This window comes from Neocloeon triangulifer, unplaced genomic scaffold (genome assembly GCF_031216515.1).
Source record: "Neocloeon triangulifer isolate White Clay Creek 2 clone unplaced genomic scaffold, ASM3121651v1 ptg000012l, whole genome shotgun sequence".
NCBI lineage: Eukaryota > Metazoa > Arthropoda > Insecta > Ephemeroptera > Baetidae > Neocloeon > Neocloeon triangulifer.
The window spans coordinates 7,058,896-7,079,284 of NW_026775554.1; the positions used below are offsets into that span (position 1 = coordinate 7,058,896).

Sequence of the window (20,389 nt, forward strand, 5' to 3'; positions counted from 1 at the left end):
ATCTCAGCTGACCTCTGCATGTATTACATTTCCTCAACATATAAAAATTATGAAGATTTTATTTTTAATTTGATTTAAAATAAAAAAATAATTTTGAATTGAATCATTTGGGGTTTTAAATTTGTGAGAATGATAAAAATAAGTTTTAAAATTGGCTAATAATTTTCCTCATTTTAAGCCAAAAATATTCTTCCTCCTCGGTTCGCCTCCTCCAGCAACAAGGCTGCATGCGTTTTTATTTTAATCAACACGCCAGAGTGATGGTAAATGATTAATTACGCAGAGCGCGCGCGACCAAGAGCGCCGGCAGCAGTCTTGATTGAATGCCCTGCCCGAGGCGAAAAGCCCACTGACGCGTGTATTGTGGCGTGTAAAAAGAGAGTCTGTGTAATAAAACGCCAACATCATAAAAAAAAATCTTGCGAAAATCGCGGGGAGGGGGTCATTTTTCAAGCTGGAAGAAGAAGAGGGTTTTTACGAGAGGCGCATCATCATCAGAAGAAGTTGCATTCGCGGTACGTGAGGAAGGAAGAGCCGGATTATTTATCCACACGTCGTTTGATCCCTTTCCTGATTTTTAACGAGCTTGTTTCAAATAAACAAATGTTTGATGATGCGCCTTTAACGACACTTTTTGTTTATTTAGATGCTATAAATAAGGCTAATTTTAAATTTATGAAAAATGAACATTTTAAAATTTCACCATCACCCGGGAGGTCGATTTAAGGGAAGAGGTGCGACGAAAATAAGAAAAGAAATGTCAAACCGGCAGCACAAAGTAAAAAGGTGTGTGGAAAGAATTGAGGTGAGTGTGTGATGAGATTCAACTCTACCACCAGAACGAAAATCACAATCTACCACGCAAGCTGGTTATGTGAAAACAAAAAACGAAAGACCAGCAGACCGTGTGGGGTGTGTTATGAACTACAGGAAAATTTGCGTGTCTGCAGAAAAGCCATGTGTGATGTGAAATAATTTGTCTGGCAACAGAATGAGTATTTTTCCGTGACGGGTAATGTGTGGGGGAAGTTACTGTCTGATGGAAAAGCGGGAAAATAAGTGCCCAGTAAAAAGAAACGAGCATAGATGAGCAGAATATTTTTTACCAAAGGTCGGTGGGAAAATGTCAGTTTGTTGCTGTATGATTGCGAGATAGAGAGGAAACTGGTGGTGTGGCGAATGCCATGGTAATGGAATGGAAAAGAAGTGTTGATGTGAGGAAAGCAGCTCATAACGCAAACTTGTATGTCAAAATGCATTTTCCAACTCTTTTTCACTTGCAGCCAGTTTCAGCGAAATGCATTGGGAAATGCCAGAACGAAGTTTTTAATAGAAAAACTGGACAGATATATTAAAAATATAAAAAAATATTGGGAAAAAGAGGAAATATTGTTAAAGTGATATTTTAATGTAAAAGATCAAGAGGAAAAATGAAAAAATGTGCATATTAAAAAATCAACTAGTAAATATCTAAAACATTTTTTTTCTGAGCGAGAAATAATTTATTTGTTTATTTCCTAATTTAAAGAATGTATTGAACACTTTTGGAATTGCTGACAAATTTCTCTACATTTTTAGAAAAAAAATTAATCATTAATTAATCTTTTTTGTTTCCAGTAATAAAGTGGGGCAAAAAATGATTAAAATTTTTTATTTATGTACAAATTAATGTGTAATTTACAAAAAATTAAATTTCTTTAAATTTACACCAATTCAGTTTACCAAAAATTAAAAATATGATTGAGGAAAAAAATTATGTGCATTATTTAATTTGACTTCCTCGTTCTGGCAGAGATGCAAATGCAAATTGAGCAGAGAGCATTTGCAAGTGTGCGTTCTATATATATTTTTCTAGCAAAAGTAGTTCTGCGAAGGGTAAATAGAAGAAGTTGGAAAGGCTGTTTGTTCACTCGGCTCGAGCAAGAAATTTTTGCACTCACTTTCCTCGCAATGGCGCGGCCGTGCGTAGCTCTGGGAGACTGCAGGGTGTCTGCTTTGCTTCTTGTGCGGCGCGAGTCGAGTTCGTGGGTCCTAGCAGTTTAGGACGCGCCCTTTGCTCCGCACGTTGGGCCGCATGGCAACTCCCCCGCCGAGAGAGCGGTCGACCGGACCAGATAATGCGCCTCTTCTTCTCTCTATTCCTGTAACACACACCACCCATTAAAAACACAATATTTCCATGTCATGCGTGCCGATAATTCGGCACAGAGAGGATTTTTTTAGGAAGAAAACGACTCTACTTCTCGGTGGTTCCACGTCTACTTAAAAAAAAACGCCATCTGATTTTGGGACACCCTTACTTCTGCCACAAACAACAGTTTCGCTGATGAGTTTTAAATTTTTTTTACATGACAGGGTCCTTCCGCGAAATTTCTTTAAGTTTTGCATAATTCAGACGCTTTCTGCTTCTCCAAAAATAAGTTTTGTTGCTCAAAATCGATTTTGATTGGGGTTGGTTATGTTGATGTTGACCAAGAAAGAACACAAATGTTCTAAAAAAAGGGCTAAAAATAATCTGATCAAGTAATCGCTCAGGCAATCAAGACCAAAATAGCTTCGAGCTATAAATGAGTTGTTTTCCATTTTTGATGTTATCTTACTTAAAAAGGAAAGGCGAAAACAATCTCATCTCACGATCAGATCAGAAAACCCTAGAAACTGCCGTCGTCTCTGGAAATAATAGTTTTTGGACCTTTTGAATAGTTCATATTTGATACCTTTGTGCTGGTTGAAAAACTTAATAGCTCTGCAAATTTTGCATTTTTTCACGGCTCCTATTTATATAAGCGGAATACCAAATTTCATATCTGATTTATAAAACCAGAGATGTTATTTTTTTAACACATTGACTCTCAATTTTTAAATGTGTGATTAGTTTAAGGTACCCTGAAACTAATGAATAAGAAAATTCATCTTTTCATCAATGTATCAACCAGAAAATTAAAATGTGAATTATTTATTATCATTGCCAACATGTATTGAAACTACCAGACAATAAGGAAAAGAAAATAAAGTTAAATTTTCTGCATTTAGTAGCAACATTAATGCGTGATAAGAGAACAAAAAATTTGTGACAATGTTACAAGAAACCTCAATTAATTGGGACTTATTTATTATTATTTATACTTGTCAGATGATACAGAAAAAATTTAAATTTGAATAAAAAATTTTGTTTGTCAGGAAATTGTTAGCAAAATTTCCATTGAAAATTATTTTTAAAAAAATATGTAAATTCCAGGAGGAAAATCTCTGCATTTTGGTGATAAAAATTATCAGCCGCAACTTCATAACAAAAAAACTTGCTCCGGGCGGCCTTGTCAGTTAGGTTGATCGCGGATGACAAGGCGCGTAGGCAGCCACGCGAAAAATAGCTCTGTTTGTGACACTTGGCGTGGGTGTCGTGTCCGCTCGGGATGAATGGAACAGTCGCTTTGGAATGCCGTAAAACCAAACGATAGACCTGAATGGCGAACAAAGCAGTAAATAATCATAACGACTGGTCGTTATCCCCAGTTCATTAAATAGCTCATCGAAGAAAAATTCCTATTTGATAAAAAACATGACTTACGTCTAGTTTTTCGCCAAAACTTTTTTACCGGCACTTTTTAGGGTGGTAAGAAAAATCGCTTACCAATATCGGCAGCTATACCATTTTATTCATCTTGGGAGCTACAAAAACCCTTTCAACTTTTGCAAGCGCAATTAAGCCGCAGCATATAATAAGTAGCACAGTTTCTTAATCAAAACTTTGAGATTGTGTGTCGTCAATCAAAGTTTGAAAGCAAGCGCGGAGCTGCCATCAATTATCGATCAATTAAAGCGGCACGTCTGACCCGCGGTGCACAACATGAAAAAAATGCTCGAGTTTGTTGGTGGATTTGACGCAGGAGGAAAAAAATCAATCGCTCTCGATCGTTAATTACCTGAGCTCTCCGCGAGTTACGTCGCCGGAGAGAAAGAGGGACCGACCGATCTATCAAGCGGCGAGACTCGTTTCGCCACGGCCAGTCCGTCCGCGGGCCATAGTCATGTCGCTATTTTTGGACTCTCACAAAGGGCCTGCCCAACTTGGCTGCTGAATGGCCCTATTTCGTGTGTTTGTATCTGAGAGAGGAAAACAGGCCCGGTCCAGCAACGCGTCCGGCAGGAAGAAAACAACAACGCTGCGTACGCAAGATATAAAGCGCCACCCACTCTTCCAAGAAGCCCCACGCGTCTTTCGTTTTTCTAGGGAATTTCACAGCTTTCGAATCAAGTCTTCTCCATTGTCTTTCGCCTAGCACGGCTCAAAGAATGTGAACAAAAAATTGTTTGGCACAAAACAGGTACATTAACTATTTATAGCTCAACTAAAAAAGTGACACCGAAATTGAGCAATGTTTTATTTTACCATAAAGAGTTAAATTCTATCATTGGATAATAAATTTGTTGTCAATGTTACATTAAAAAATTAATATTTTTTATTTTTAAATTTGCCTCAAGAGCTTTTTCAGCTAAAATTGGCCTAGTCACATTAATCTTCTCTGTGCCATTACTTTATGCATAAATTGAGTGAAGATAGAAAAAATATTAAAATTAATAACACTTAAAAAAAACGAAACATTTAAAGCCACTCCATACAAACTAATTATTGAAGAAAATTTATGAAATGTTAAAAATTGTTATATGTACTAAGTTGATTAAGAACAAAAATTATTTTCTTCTATAATTTGGATTATTGCTTATTTCATAAAAAATGTCATTTCCTTTTCCTTTTTATAATTTAAATAACTCTTTTTCTAGCTTACTCTGAAATGTATTGTATATCAAAATAAAAATAAAACTATTAAAAACGTTATTCCGCAGTGTTGCTTAGCGCAAAGCTCGTTACAAAGAAAATTGAATCTGCCAAAAACCATATTATCCTTCCCCAACAGATAGAAACTCGGCGTGTCGTTCTGTTTTACGATGCCGGAGCAAACAGGGTCGGGGAGCACTACTGTTCCTCCGTCGTAACAAGATTAGCCGACTCGCAGAATAATTCCGATGAGATCTCGGCGGGCCGCCCAAGATCCATCCGACACCCACGCGCCCGATCTGCTCGCAAACGTGATCTTTGACCTTACAATTAGATTCGCGAGGACCGACGAAACACGCTTGTTATTTGGCCTAGCGAGCCCGAGAGAGAGCTCGGGGGATTTGCTCTCTTTCCGCTTGGCAGACGAACTGAATCATTCAGCAGTTCACCTGTCGAGCAGACACACACGCCACGCGAATCTACTCCCTATTCGATCGACTATCGCTATTACTTCCGCCCAAGTGTCAGTCGCACCAAGAAAATTAATCATCTTTATTATTTATTGTTCTCTATTAAATCTAACTGTTATTAAATCAGTTACATAACCAATTGTTTCGAAGAGTTATACGAAAGGGATTCATGTTACTTTATGAAGTGAAGCATTTAAAAAAATTGAGATAATTTCTTAGAATATTATTTAAATAATTTTTTTTATTCTCAATCTATATTTTCAATATCTTTAGTTTTAATGCTGAATTTATTATATTTTTAAAATTCATCAAATGATAAAATAAGCTAAGATTAAGAAAATCAAAACGGCGTGTCTGAATGGCGAATAATGTATAATGAATACAAGTTAATTAACTTTTTATTATTTCATCATTTTGGTTACCTCCATAGACACTCTATAACATAAATTATTCAGCCTTGCAAAGGTTTCTGACACATTATTTTGGAATATCCTATTTCATATCAGTTGATATTTATTTCAATATGAGCGCTGATGACGAATGGAAGAAATTTCCAGAATGAGCTGTGGGACCAAATTTCGAATCAAAGCTGCTGGGCGCTCCCTTGTGGAAAGATTTGGCGAGCAAACAAATGGAATGCTGGTCCGGTTACCACATCAAAACCCGCGGACGCCATTTATCTCGACGTCGCAAATGGAGCGAGCGGGTTTGGAGGTCCCTGACGATCGGAGTAAATATAAGGGCTTTCTTTCCGGCCAAAACTTTCCAGAGCTGTCAGATGGGAAGAAATAAAAAAGAAAGTGTGTATGTTATCTTCGAAGGGCGCGGAAAAAGGTTTTTTTCTCATATTAGGGCGACGCTCGTACTCGTTGAGAGAGAATTTCTTTATTTGTTCTTTCTTTGAAGTGAAATTAGCTTTGAGAAAAAAATCATAATCTCTTAATTTACAGGCGGTGGAGAGTTTCTTCTCTTTGAGCGGTCTTGAGATTAAAAAGTCTCGCGGCGTTTGTTGCGCCGGCTGCAGCGCGTGCGAGCAGATTCTGGGTCAACGTGGATTTTCGCTGCCTGCCTAGCTGCACTCACCCTTGCTCGCACGGGGTTCGACAAAGCGCCAGCGAGGGTGCGGATGTTTTTGCCAAATTTGTCTTCGCTCCTCCGCACCGCACTGCTCATTTGTCATAAGCCCAGCGCGCTTGGCCAGCAAAAACTAATTCTTGCTCGGGCAAGTCTGCTGCTGAATGTAGATGAGGCTAATTTCACTGAATTAACTGCGCCGAATGTTCTCTTACTTAAAGTGGTATAAATTAATTTGTAATTACAAGTGAAAGCTAAAGCTCATTTGGCCAAACCAAGATATCAAGTTTTAATTGATCAGCAAAAGGCCAATCTGGGAAAACTATTTTCTCCCAATTCAGTTTTTTCTTAGTTAGAAAACATCTGTGACCTAGTTTGAGTTAAAAAGAAGTTTGAATATCTTTTAATTTTAATACTTAAATACAATAATAAAAAGTCAATTTGAATCAAAAAACTTAATGAAAAAATTCAAAAATGTTAAATTATTTTCTTTTAAATAAATATTTTTTGTTTATTTAATTGTATAATCAATATCATTTTACATTTCCAGCCTGGCAACAAATTAGCTAGAAGTGCTTTAATTTCTTGAAATTTTTGGGAATTTAAAAAAAAATTAAATACATTTTGAGACTCTAGGATATTTATCTTATGTTCAGAATAAGATCTTGCGGTATTCAGATTTCTTTTGTAAAATTTAAATAGTATTTACCGCTTCCTATTTTCACAAATAAATTATATTATATATTCTGTTTACTTTTTTTTTAATAATATACTTATAAAAGTTCTACAACTTGACTACTTTATTTTATTTTCATTATGCACGCGCAAAAGCTTGTGAATTATTTAAAGCATCCTCTTCTGGAAGCAATAATTAAAAATTTTAATTTCATCACACAACTTTCTGTTTGAGGCAAATTGCATTATTAAGGTTGAAACTTTTCCCTTAGCTGTTAAGTAAAAACTTTTAAAGTAAAATGGAGAGAAGACTGTCAAAAGTGGCACGCTCAGGGTAAAGGTCCCTCATTAACGAACTTTGAACTTTGCGAGCGATAAATAACGCCGTCAAAAGTTTCAACGGCTGCTTATCACTTTGAATTAAAAATGCGAAACATGAATTATTCGGCGTCCGTAAAATCGTGAGGTTAAAAGAGGCTTGGATGACCAAACTTCATCATTAGAAGAGATCGTTACTGTTTAGATTAAATTGTGTGTGTATCTCTTTTCTGCGGAATTATTTTTAAAATCGCGTGCATCCCTTAAAAGCCGGCGCTGCGGCTGCTCTGTGTGTGTGTATTGTAGTAAAAATATACATGCTCGCTTTATAAAGAGGAGGCGTGCGTCACAATGTAGGGCCGTAAATGAGGCACGAGTAGCAGCCCTTTTTATTCGGGGAACAGCACTCTTTTATGATCCCTTTTTAATAATACATACATACACAGGTCTATAGAGGAGCACTTGATCGCAAAGAAAATGAGCAGTCGGTCGACGGTGCGGCGGCCGCCCCTTTTAAGGCTCCGCTTTTCAGGCGGCGGCTTTCGTCGTCGAGTGACTTCGCACTTAAAGAGTTGCGCAAACTTTGACACAATCGGTTGCCACCGGGCTGACTAGCAGTTGGGCGAAAAATCACGTTGGACTTCTTTGATAGACTCAAGAACAATTCAACTCAAAAGGTCCAATCAAACACAGAGAATAAAAATTTAACCAAAGCCAATAATATTATCACGATCTGGTCTACTTATTAATTAATTAAATAAAGGGAATTGAAATATTGTAATTTGTATGAACAATTTTTTCAAAAAGAGAAACTCGAAATTCCTTTATTGCAATAGGTTATTACTATTTTTAAAGTCAAATGAAACTATTTTTTTTTTCAAATTCACAGCAACACAATTCTATTTAAAAACAGACGTAAAATTTTAAGGACTTGACGTAACTTTTCTTCGTGATGTTTTACTTCACTTGTTTTCCAAGTGCGGCGCAAAGTGATCCATCTATCTGGATATTAATCTAGCAAAGTTGGGCCACACATACCACCAGGCCTGGTGTATGAATGGCCGATGTAAAATGCAGAGCCCCAAGTCAAAATATTTGCTCAGCTCGCTGCGATAAATTAGCATCACGTTATGGACACCGAGACTTTTGACGTGTTTACACGGTGCCGATGAAATATTTGGCGCAGAGCAAAGCCGGCCCGCTTAATTACTTCGGCAAAAGTGCAACTTTTCTGCAGGTCATTCCCAAAGCCATGGAGGACACGCGTTGCTAGCAAGTGCTGATGGACGGACAAGCCGTGTCGGCCGCTTTACGGCCGCTCGTGTTAGCCTCAAATTCGATTTCGCATGCAAAGTTCACTGAATTTCGTGGGTATGAGTGAGAACTGAATTTTTCATGACGACCGAAATGAAAATCGAGCGTGTCTGGCCGGCAAATGAGCCGACTGTCAGTTCGCTCTTTTTTAAACTAGTTATATCTATTCTGGCATTCTAGTTAACGTGACTTTTTTCATTCCCGTGTCAGTGCTAAATGGAGAAGTCCCCGATGAGAAGAAACATACAATTGTCTGACAACTATAAATCAACGGATCTGATTATACTTTATACATCTAAAAGAACAAATACGTTCATTTTTATATTATTAATTACGAAAATTTAAAAATTAGTGTTTTAATTTAAAATTCACGTAAAGTACATCAAAAAATAAAAAAACAAAAATATCTGTTATAAATGTTTAATTTATAATACCGGTCAAATATTTTGCACTAATTAATTTTTCCTAGGACAATTCCCTTTGGTTTTTAAACTTTTTTAAAATTATTATAGCATTATTTTTTGTTAATTTGTTTTTTTGATGATGTGTTAAGCAGTTTCAATATCATTAATATCATTTTTATGAATTTTTCAGCATAATTCTCCTTACAAAATAAATTTTGTTAGACAATTGAAAAAGTAAAATACTTGATACTCTACATTCGTGCAGTAGTTTGAATTGAATTAAAACTGGAAAAGCCCGATCTCTTCATTTCCATGATCATCTCCTTGAGTGTCAATTTTTTCAAATGAATTAAACCTACCTGATATTAAAATAAATAAAATAAAAAATTGAGAAAATCCATTTATGCAGGAATTTGTTTGCTTCTTGAGAGGAGACAGAACACAGGAAATTGTTTTGCCTAACAACAACCACAGCAAGAGGATATTTAATTAAGTCACGTTGGAGTGTTTGCAGATGACTTTTTGCTTTTATGAAAACATAGTTCGGTGCCAGAGCGGAAGGAGGTTGTTTGCAATCTTATTTTAAAGAGATTCAATTATTTTATTGATTGAAAATGAAATGATGCAGGAAATTTATGTTAGTTTTATGTTGCCAATTTTTATCAAGGAAATCCGTTTATTGTGGCGAAATGGCGGCAAAATCGAGAAACGAAGAGCATAAAACAAGGACGACGACGCTGTTCTTGATTCACTCACCCGCTCGTATAAAAAAAGCTAAGAAAAACGCACGAGCACTTTGCTCTTTGCTCTTGTGTCTCGGAGCGGATGCATAATAAATTTTTACGCCCTTTCAGGGATATAACTGGTCACGTACGCGCGAAAAAGAATGTCAAGCAGCGCGCTGAATTTATGTTAATGTATGGGAGTGCAAAATTCAGAGAGACTCGATCTTGGCGAAATTTGTGCGTGTGCAGATAGTTAGGCGACGGGATCGATAGACGGATGGGCTTTCGCGTGTGTTGATGAGAAAGTCTTTCTCTCTCTCTTTCTTTCCTTCGTTCTGGCGGCGCCGCCGGGAGAGCAGAGCAGCGAATAAATTAATTGAATGAATTTCCACCGGCGCACAAAGAAGAGGGAGGAGTTGAGCACCACGAAAAATTAAATGAGCTCCATCTTGAGTTCATTGCAAAGAAATTTTTTTTCTTTAAGGATTTCTGGAAATCTTAAAATACATTTCGGCCACAAAGTAAATTACAATTATTCAAAGAGGAAATGCATTTTTATGTTTCATTCATTATATTATCAATCAGGAAAAATATTGAATGTGGAAGTAAATTTTATGTTGATGAAATCCATAAAATATCATGGTCATTTCCTTATAATTCTTTGAAACATTAATTAACCGTAGTTCAACTATTAAATTCAAAATATTTTTTTTCAATGCTTTGAACGTTTCAACATGGAATAAGAATATTTTATTTTCACCCTTTTGACTACAAAATTTTCCCCCTTCACCCTTCACCTTTTGCTATATTATTTTTTTTTTATTCATGTAGTATCCTTTAATTATATAGGGTCATTGATGAATTACGATCAATAAATTGCAACGGTCCCCTCCCTTTTTACTTGATCTTTGCTGCTCTGCCTTTCCGCACGTCTGCCCATTTACCTTTTGCACAAAGTGGAGTGCAATGTGCGATTGCTGGTAATCGGGCTTCAGAGCTGGCGACTGCAAACGATGGCACGCGTCTGCAGCTTTTGAGGCGTGAAATTAGAATTTTCTATTAAGCCGTGCAAAAGCAAAGAAATTACGCAGCGATTCGAGCAGAGAATGGTTGAATTCTAGAAGCTGGATTTGAGCTTTTAGTGAGCGGCCAGTTCGGCGGGGCGCCGCAGGTACTCCTGAGAGAACTCCAAGAGCAAATGGAAAGTGGAAAATGGACGGCTTCCTTCATCCTGCGACGCAGGCAGCCTGCTTTCCGCCACTCAAGCTCTTTTGCTTCCTTTGTACTTTCGGGGATGGAAAAACGGACGGGACTTTCCAAGTTGTAGAAAATGAATGAAGCTTCCAAAAACTTTGGAAAATCAGATCATTTAACACAACGTAGAAGATGGAAATACTCAAACATTAAACAAATTTTGAATTAAAAAGTACTGTTATTTAAACTTATATTAGCTTTTGTTGTATTTAAAATTGAATAAAATTTTTACTATTAAATCAAAACAAATCAAGATCAAATTAAGTAGATCACAATTTTTCAAATATATAAAAACCAAAGTTTGATGTTTCAATGATTTGGTGTATTGACTTGTTGTGTATTTCAATGTATTGATTGGAGAATAAATGATAATTAAATAGTTTAAACTTAATCTTTGCAGTATATTATTTGATTTTTCTATTTTAATTCAATAAATATTTTAATTTTAATCATTTTATAGACAATGTTGCAAAGTTTTAACAATAAAATAAAAAGACCTCATTTGGTTAATTCAAAACATTAAAAATTATCAGTATGATTGAAATAATTCTTTTGCTTTGTTTCTCTCTCGAAGATTTAATGAAATTGAAAGGCGTCTAAATCTGGAAGATAAAATTTCGCGCCAAAGGGATAAGCGGTGACAAGACAAGCCATTAATTTGCCCAACTATCAGGTTTCTCTCGCTCGTTGTCACTTTTTCCTTGTGCAATGAGTCGTAGAATGCCTGCCGGAAAATTGCTGGGCGTTCCATCAGTGTCACTGAGACGAGCCTCCATTATCAAGGCATTAAGATCAGCTGCTGGATTGATAGTTTGTTCGTCGAAAATATTTCTGCCGCGCTTCTGTATCGCAAGAGGAGGAAATTGAGCGAGAGAAAAGGCGGAAATTTCACCCTTGATGATTTTTCTCGTCGATTTCAAATTAGATTTTTTTTTCTCGCCTTTTCTCATCTCGGAGCCCCCCGCTGTTGAATCGACATGTTATTGATTTACGCTTTAATACGAAATATTTATTCTACATGTGAAAATATTCACCGCACGCGCGTTTTATTGTCATGCCGATTTTCGCAAACGACGCACAGGTGGCACGTGGATTAAACACACCCCCTGCGTGTTTTGCATAAATGGAATGACGTCGGTGTCGAAATGATCCTCTACTGTTCTCCACATCCCCTGTCAATATCAAATTATTATTTGTTTCGACGGCGACTCATATTTTCGCATTCATATAAAAGCCCGGGCTTAATTAAAACCGGTGGTTTACTCTGCGGTTTGCATAATTTAGTTACGCATAAAACTTCCGTCAACTTTTTGCATTTTAAATTGAAAACGGGGCTGCGTTTGTTGTTCTACGCGTCAAACAACGCGGCGGTGGCAGATAAATGGATTTCATTAGTTGCTAGCAACGCAAACAGTACAGCGCAGTGATGGCTTTGTTTGATTAATGTCGTCAAAAAGAGAATTGCACAATATAAATAATGTATTGATTACTCTTCATAATGTGTTCCAACCCAATGCACGGTGATTGTGCAGATCGCTCATGAATTTCTTTCATGCATGCAATGTTGACATACTGCTTTGCACTCTGTTTTTGCTGACTTTATTTATACTGACTGAGTAAATGTAATCTAAATTGCAATTAATTTTAGATTTTGAAATGTTCACATTGTATGACAGTAAAAAAAGTTTTAGGTCAAACATACTTATAATAAAATTGAATTTATCATGTTTTTATAATAAATTAAAAAAATATATATCTTTACTATGTTGGCGTTTGGAAAATTCACTGAAACCAATGGTCAGTTGAGTTTGGCGGAAACTTTGTTTTTCATTTTACTTACTTGTATTAATTTCTTTTCAAACGAAGCAGTTGAGGATATAATAAATAGAAAGAAAATAATACTTCCGAACGTGTAATTTCTATTTGTAAAAAATTATTCTATGACCATTTTGAATTCACCAGGTCAGCCTGTAATGCGATGCGCACGTCGCAAAAATAACTGGACGCGCTTTGAATTCCTAGCACGCTGGTAGCGACTCCCCGAGGAAATAAATGCGTTTTAGCTTCAAATAAAGTGAGCAGAGAGTTGCCTGTGAGCAAACTTATTATATATTATATTCCACGCAGGATATAATCTTGTATTGGAATTTACGTGGCGAAACCAGAGAAATTCCCAGCGTGAAACAAGACGTTTTGCCAGCGGATAAAAAGCCGTCGTGCGCGGGCAAAACGAAGCGAGGATGATATAAAAGTTGATTGTGTGTGGAGCTAGCGAGGCAAGTGGGGGATGAGAGTAGCGGCGGGTGATAGACGCACTAAATGGGCCAGACCCACTTTTGCCCCGGGCCAAGATAGAAGGAAAAATAACACCGCCGAAAACGCAGCAAAAGTTCTCTTTTTTTTCTGAAAGAACTACTGTCTGGAAAAAAAGAGATGATGCGACTTCTGAGTGAGACGCAGAGTACTTTCGTCTTATCTTGCTCGTATTTTCCAGCTATTTGCCCTTTCATAGTTTATTACGTTGCAAATGGTCATCCCTCTAATACCAAGATGACAAAATTTGTTTTTGTATTAACTTTTTTTGTCATTACTTGCTTTTAAGCCATTAATATTCACGCAATTCTTGAAATCATTTTGCTACGTACAGTTTCAATTGAAGAGAAAATTTCAATTCATTCATTTTCTGATATGAAAACTATTTTAAAAATATATATTTTAAAAATTTACTTAATTTAGTAAAATATTTGAGATTTGTAATATTTTTTATTTTACCAAGAAATTCAAATTTTTACAATAAAAAAACTTTCTGCTATCACTACGAACAGTCTCACTAAAAGTCTAATTGGAGCTTAAACTTGCCACTGCCGTCAGCGAAAGGACGGTCCTTCTCTAGCCGTGGTAAAACAAACGTCCTTACAAATTAGCACTGGACCCATCTTGCCGCTGTTTCCCTTTCTTAATGTGCCCGTCTGCAGTCCAACTGCTGTTTCAATTCGGCACCGCAGTAAAAGCGAGCTGCCGAAAGACAGAGCTGGCTACTAATGGGTCGTTTTATGGTGTCAATAGCTTTCATGAACCACACATTTTGTGTGCTGCTCGAACACGGAGCGAAAGCAGGCAGATTAAATCTCTATCAGCGCGCCACAAATTGCCAGCAACGAGAGTGTGAGAGCCGGGCGAGAGAAAGGATCACAATTTACATTTCACTGGCGCCACCTCATTTGCATCTGGCACAATGAGTGTTTCAAATGTAGGACACACTCGTATGACAGTTGAGGGGGAGAAAGCCCAAAATTACAAAAGTCACTCGGCTATGATGCTCATATCATGGTATAAGAATTTGCAACTTTATAAAATGTGAAAGTTCGTTAGTGGGAATTGGGAAGAGAGAATTTAGATTTTCTTGAAAATTACCATTAGCATTGTTTCAATTTTGCTTTAGTAAAACTACATTTAACAAAGCTCAGAATTAAAGAAGATTTCATGTATGTTTGATTGAATCAAGTTGAATGAGACATTCCCGCTGGTTTTTATTTTTATAGTAAACAAAACATTTTAATTTACTCATTTTATAAACCATTTTTTTTATCCATTATTTCCCCGAATTTAAAAGACTCAAATAAACTTCGTCAGGTTGCCGCAAAAAATTCATAAGTATTACAACCTACTAACAAGGTATGCTCCCGAGATGACACACCCCGATTTCAATGAAAATTGGTGCACAACTTCTACTACCCTTTGGTACCCCAGAACGGTCATTAATTTTTGCCCAATTTTTCTTGTTTAATTTTTGCCATTTAAACTCCATGTAAATTGAATTACATTGGAGAAATCAGATGTAGGCAACTTATATACACAGAGGACGCTTTTGTTGCCTACATCTGATCGTTTTTAACATGCGTTTTAATGGAAACTACCCTCCCTTGTGAAATTGGGCAACTTTTGATAGCCATTCCAGAACACCCAAGGGTAGCGCAAGTTGCATACCAACTTTCAACAAAATCGGCGTGTGTCATCTCGGGAGCATACCTTGTAAAATTATTTTGTAAGATGGAGAGGGCAATTTGCACTGTTGGTGAAGACATATTTTGCTTGTCCCCAAAACCTATCCCATAAAGAAAATTTCGCAAGTCGGCTGAACAACAAATTCGCAACAGCCGGCGGCCTCACCGAAACCTCAGACTCTGCAACAAAGCATGGCGGAAGTGGTTTATTTGTTTAGAAAGCGCGACGAGATTGCGCTGCTCGCACAAAAATAATTTTGGCGTCACGCGCGAAACAGAGAATGTAGCCCCATTATTAAGCAGGCGTAAAATGCATAAATTCCGGCTGCCACCGCCCTTTGCCGCTTAACCCTTTTAGCCCCACTCTCCACCAGCAGCTCGCTGATAACACAAGGAAAAAATTTGCCTGGAGCTGCTTGTTTGTTTTTCGTGCATGTGCGAATCCGAGCCACTCATAGTCAGCATCAGCTGCTTCCTTCATTTGCATCCGACCTATAAATATTTGCATGCGACTCCAGTCGTAATCACATTCTGCGAAAGGCGACGTCACGTGCATGGAGAGGCAGATCATTGCAAAATATTGCTTCCTTTCTTGCAGGAGAAAAATAGAGAAGCAAAGAAGCCTTGCTCCATTTTTTGCCATATTATTTGCAAGAAGTGTCACATAATGCTCGAGTCCAATCACTTTTCACGAGATTATCCACCGCAAGGACGAACCCTGCTCAGAGAACCGGAAATTGATTGAGTTCCTTTATCGTGCATGTGACCCCACAATTTGTGTCACCATAGGGAATCTGCAAGGATCAACGCTAATAAATAGGAATAATATTATATTTTTCCTCAGACGACTTCCACATTTATTATCTCCAAAGTGTGTGTTGAGCGCGGTGGCCGCGTTCTTGTGATTTTTGTTGTTTTAACAGACTTCAGGAAGTTCATTTTCTTCACTTAAAAAAAAAGAAAAAATTAAATTTGCTTGAATTTTTAGCCGATGGATTGTGATGAGAATAAAAATTGATTATTAAAAAGTAATTGAAAATATATGTTACTTAGCTTGAGTAAACTAAACGCATTGATTTTGTATTTTATATTTTACTGTCATTAAAATTGATGATTTATGTTATTTATTTAAACATTAATAAGTAATGTTAAAATTATAACCGAACAAACGCTTTTGTATTAATTCCTGATAAATTTGGTACACACTATGTAAAAATAAGATAGAAGTTTTTAATAGCTTCACTGATATTTCCCGATCAAATTGCTGATTTTTTTTAGGTACAGCTAAACTCAACAAGTATTTTTCCCTCCAATTAAAATTAAGATAACTTCTCAACCTTTGTTCCGTTACGTTATTCAGGAGTCAAATTACATACATTTGAACCTGCAAAAACTTGTTGGCATAAAACGAAGTTGAGCACTTGTTGAAACTTTGAGCAATGAGGAAAGTCAGAATTTTTCACCAGTAAAAATTAAACGTGCTTTTTTCGCACAAGCACCATAAATCAGTTGGTGCGAGAATAAACACGCGGCCGGCTGGCTTGCACTCGAACAAACCGGACAGAGCAAATAATCCCTCCTATCAAGGCACAGATTACAAAGAGCATTTTTTTTTTACCATGCACTGACGCAAAAGGCGCGCGCATAAAAGCAAAGCCATCAATTTTATAGTCGTTTCAGCGCAAATATATATTCGCTCGGCGGAAAAACATTTTAGTACAATACTGTAGGGTGTGTATAACACCATTGGCGTCCGTTTGCACGCGAGATAGACAGAGTGTGAAAATAAATTAAATTTCCCATCGAGTCGTCGGTTGCGGCGCGGCGAGCACAATGAAACGAAGGCCTGATATGGAGCCGTTATGAAAATCGATACCATCTCTCTCTGTGTGTGCGGCTCTATGTATCCGTCCGCGAGTGCAGAACTCGTGGATGTGTGTGTGAGTGGCACGACATATTAAATTTCTGTCGGCTGCTTTTGTGTCCTTTTGTGTGAAGATAACGGTCTCTACATACTTGAGGCGAGTGGAAACAATTCTCAGGGGGTGCGACGACGTCTCTTTTCGCGCGGAGAAAAATGGCCGGCGGCGTCGCAGGGTGAATTAGACCGCGATCCACTCGCTCCTGCAGGAGGCCCTCGATTGAACAAATCGAGTTCAAAGACCTTGACGGCCTTGCAAGCAGCCAATGACTTTTCATCTGCTTGAAGAATGTCCTCAGGCTTTTTATGAGAATGTTATTTGGCTTGAGAGCGCTCTTACATAATGGGGACATTGATGCTCTTTTCTTATTCTACAATTGAAGGCAAGTGAACGATAACCTTAAAGAGGAAAAATAAAATTGGCTATTTTTTTACAAAAACAAAATTTCAATACATTTAATTCTTCTCGATTAATTTTAAATTATTTTATTAATAAATTCTACAAATATTCCGTTTCTATTTCCTAACATAGAATTGTCCATAAAACTTGTTTTTAATGAGTTATAAATTTTTCTGAATTTTTCCCACTCTGTGTAAAGTTTTATCGCTATTGATTAGTTGCATCAACGAAGCTCACTCATCAAAATTTTAACGCCGACTCGTATGATTTTCCACTTGGCTGCACGTGAGCAAATAATATTGCGTGTTTAAATGTGCAGAATTCCATTGCACGGCAGGCGCTGGGTATGCAACGATTGCGGCGCACGTGTGCTGCTAGTTGCATAACTCGTCCGCCAACTTTTATGTTTGTGCACACACGAGCAAGCACACACCGACGCCACACTTCTTTCGCTCCACTTTCGCAGCCTTTTACGTTGACGAATTCTCAGCGAGGCCTCACCTGGCGGAAACGGTTCTGCGTCCGGGGCAAAGTCGTCAAAGTTGCTAAAAGCAGGCGCTCCGTGCACCTGCGACCGGGATTATAAACTTAATTGATGGCTAATTTCCCGCCCCGGCTTTCGCAGCAGTTTCGGGCCGCCCGGCCATTTATGGACTGGGCACGTTTAATTAAATTAAATTAGCCTCACCTGCGTGACAATAATTCTACCAGGTGCCGCTGGTTGACCAGAATGTTATGGTTTAAGTAAGGGTGTACATATTTAGAGGATTATTCGAGGTTGTCTTTTGTCTTGGATATAAAGTGATTACAAATCAGAACATTTCTTTTGTTTCTCTCAATTCAATAAGAAAATTTGTTTCAAATAGTTTTTGTCTTCACTTGTTCAAATTTTGTCATATGAAAGCCATTTATTGAAATTTTGATTTCTTCAACCTAATTAGTAATTATAAAAATAAAAATATAATTTTTTTTACTAGTTTTTATTGTAATTTTAGTTCATTTTGTGATTAACTTTAAATAATTTTGTTTCACATTTAATTTATATTAAAATTTCCATTGAAAGCCATAAATCTGTGCCAGGACGACTTAAGCAGCGGATTTAATTTCTAGAACCCTCGGAGTTAGACGCGTTGAGCAAAGGTCAACCGATCAATCTCGAGAGAGCCTTGTTTCGCAACCCTTGACTTATTCACGGTTTTAATTTGCCGGTTGCAATTACACACGGTTCGACCTGCGCGTCGGCGACTAAAAGGGGTTTAAAATAAATTTGCATGATGCCAACTTGTGCCAGCCAGACGGCAATTCATCGCGGAGGCAGTTTATCTCGCATGATTGATTTATTAGAACGGCCACGCAGCATTTAGCATCTCAAGGGGTTCTTTCCGAGCGAGAACGATTTATATCTTGATCCACGCCAAATGAAGCCGACATCAATCGATTGCGCGAGTGCCCTTCCATATCCTGTATCGTGTTTGGCGCTTTTAGCCCCTGGAGTAAAAGCAACACAACTCTCGGAGGCAAAAGTGCATCATATACCACGGTATCTATAATGTATCACCATCACTTGAGAAACTACATCATCTCAATCATAATCAAGCTGCGATGGATAAAAGTTTGGAATTGACACAATAGGAAGTTTATAATAATTTAAAAATTATACAAGTCTGTATTCGAGTCTAAATATAAATTTTGTTATCATTATAAATTCAATTCAATTCAATTCAATAAATGTCTATTTGGGTCAAAAGATCAGACTAAAAAAATAAATTACGCCTTGTACCATTCCCCATTTCCTCTCTAATTAAATTACTGCTTAATTATATTCTCAAAAAAATGCTATTAAATTTTATTTAATGCATTATTCAAAGAGTTTTGTTCGTAACAGACGTAAAAATCTGTTGACTTTGACAGAGGTTAACTGAATTTTCCTTCTGCGTCATAGTAAGAGACGCAATTTTTTTCCTATTATTTTGGCGGAGTATCTTTCATTGTGTGCCGTCCTTGTATGAAGCTGCCAGAAAAAGCTCCAGCTGATGCGGGTAGGTATTTTCAATAAAGATCTTGAATGCAGATCTTGTGTGTTTTTCTTCTGGCGGCGTCACATATATGCGCTTGTTACTGTTAAAACGGAGCATAAAACCGCTTTTGTTCCGGGCTGCATGCAACACAAGAGACAATAAACCTCCCTTTTCATCAAAGACGTCGCGATTGCTTTGAAGTTTGTGTCAGCAACCGTAAGTCGAAACAATTCAGAGGCGCACTGCGAATTTGTTTTCATTTTTCGCTGCTCTGCTCTCAAACGCGCCAAAGACAAATATTATTAAATTCCGTGGAAATTCCGTGAGCAGCTCTCCAGATGCTCTCGCGATATAAAAATGAGAAATGAAATATTCAAAAGCTGCTTGCACGCGGTCGGTGGGAAAAAGGGTGCAAAAAGCGGAGACACCAAAAGTTTCTCCCTTTTGTCCCGAGCGGCGCACGTTCGGGTGCAACTTAACGACTTTCAGAATTGATAATGTCATTTGCGAGCAAAGTTTTTTAATGAGAATTTAATTGCGCTCAGGGCTGTGCATCCGGCAGGATTGTTTCGCTAGGCGATGCATGTTCAAGAATCTTGATTTGGCTCAAAATCTGTGACTCGCTAATTTCATAGTATGCCAAATAACTCCAGCACAAACTTTCACCCGCAGCTGATCAACATCTCCGCGACCCGATTTAGCCATGGATAGCACAAATGCAGTTGGGCTAAAATTATTTAAAAACCAAATCTTTTTTAAGCTCGTTCTGCTCTTTTGATTGAATATGATTTTAGTTTCTAGAGGTTCTTTCAGTTGTTGTTGTGGAACCTTTTGGCACTCGAGGTATTCACTTTTTGATTAAATAAAATCCGGCTTCCAAGGTGAAGATGAGCAACTTTATTCTGCATAATACAGAAAATCACTGCTCTACTAGCTTTGGTTGCGGGTTGCAACCCCTAATTCATAAGCTTTTGAAATGAAATAAGCCTTTTATTCATTTGCTAATAGCAGTCATTACACATGGCGCTAATTATT

The 20,389-nt window shown here is 37.4% G+C and overlaps 1 protein-coding gene across 4 annotated transcripts in view; it reads right to left on the bottom strand.

Annotated features, from left to right (window-relative positions):
- LOC132197700 (uncharacterized) overlaps positions 1 to 20,389 on the bottom strand; it is a 45,086-nt gene that overhangs the window by 18,802 nt on the left and 5,895 nt on the right. For all 4 annotated transcript variants that reach the window (XM_059621167.1, XM_059621170.1, XM_059621171.1 and 1 more), the window contains exon 2: positions 1,941 to 2,141. The gene's annotated coding sequence lies outside the window, so the exon portion shown is untranslated. The remainder of the gene's footprint in view (positions 1 to 1,940; positions 2,142 to 20,389) is intronic.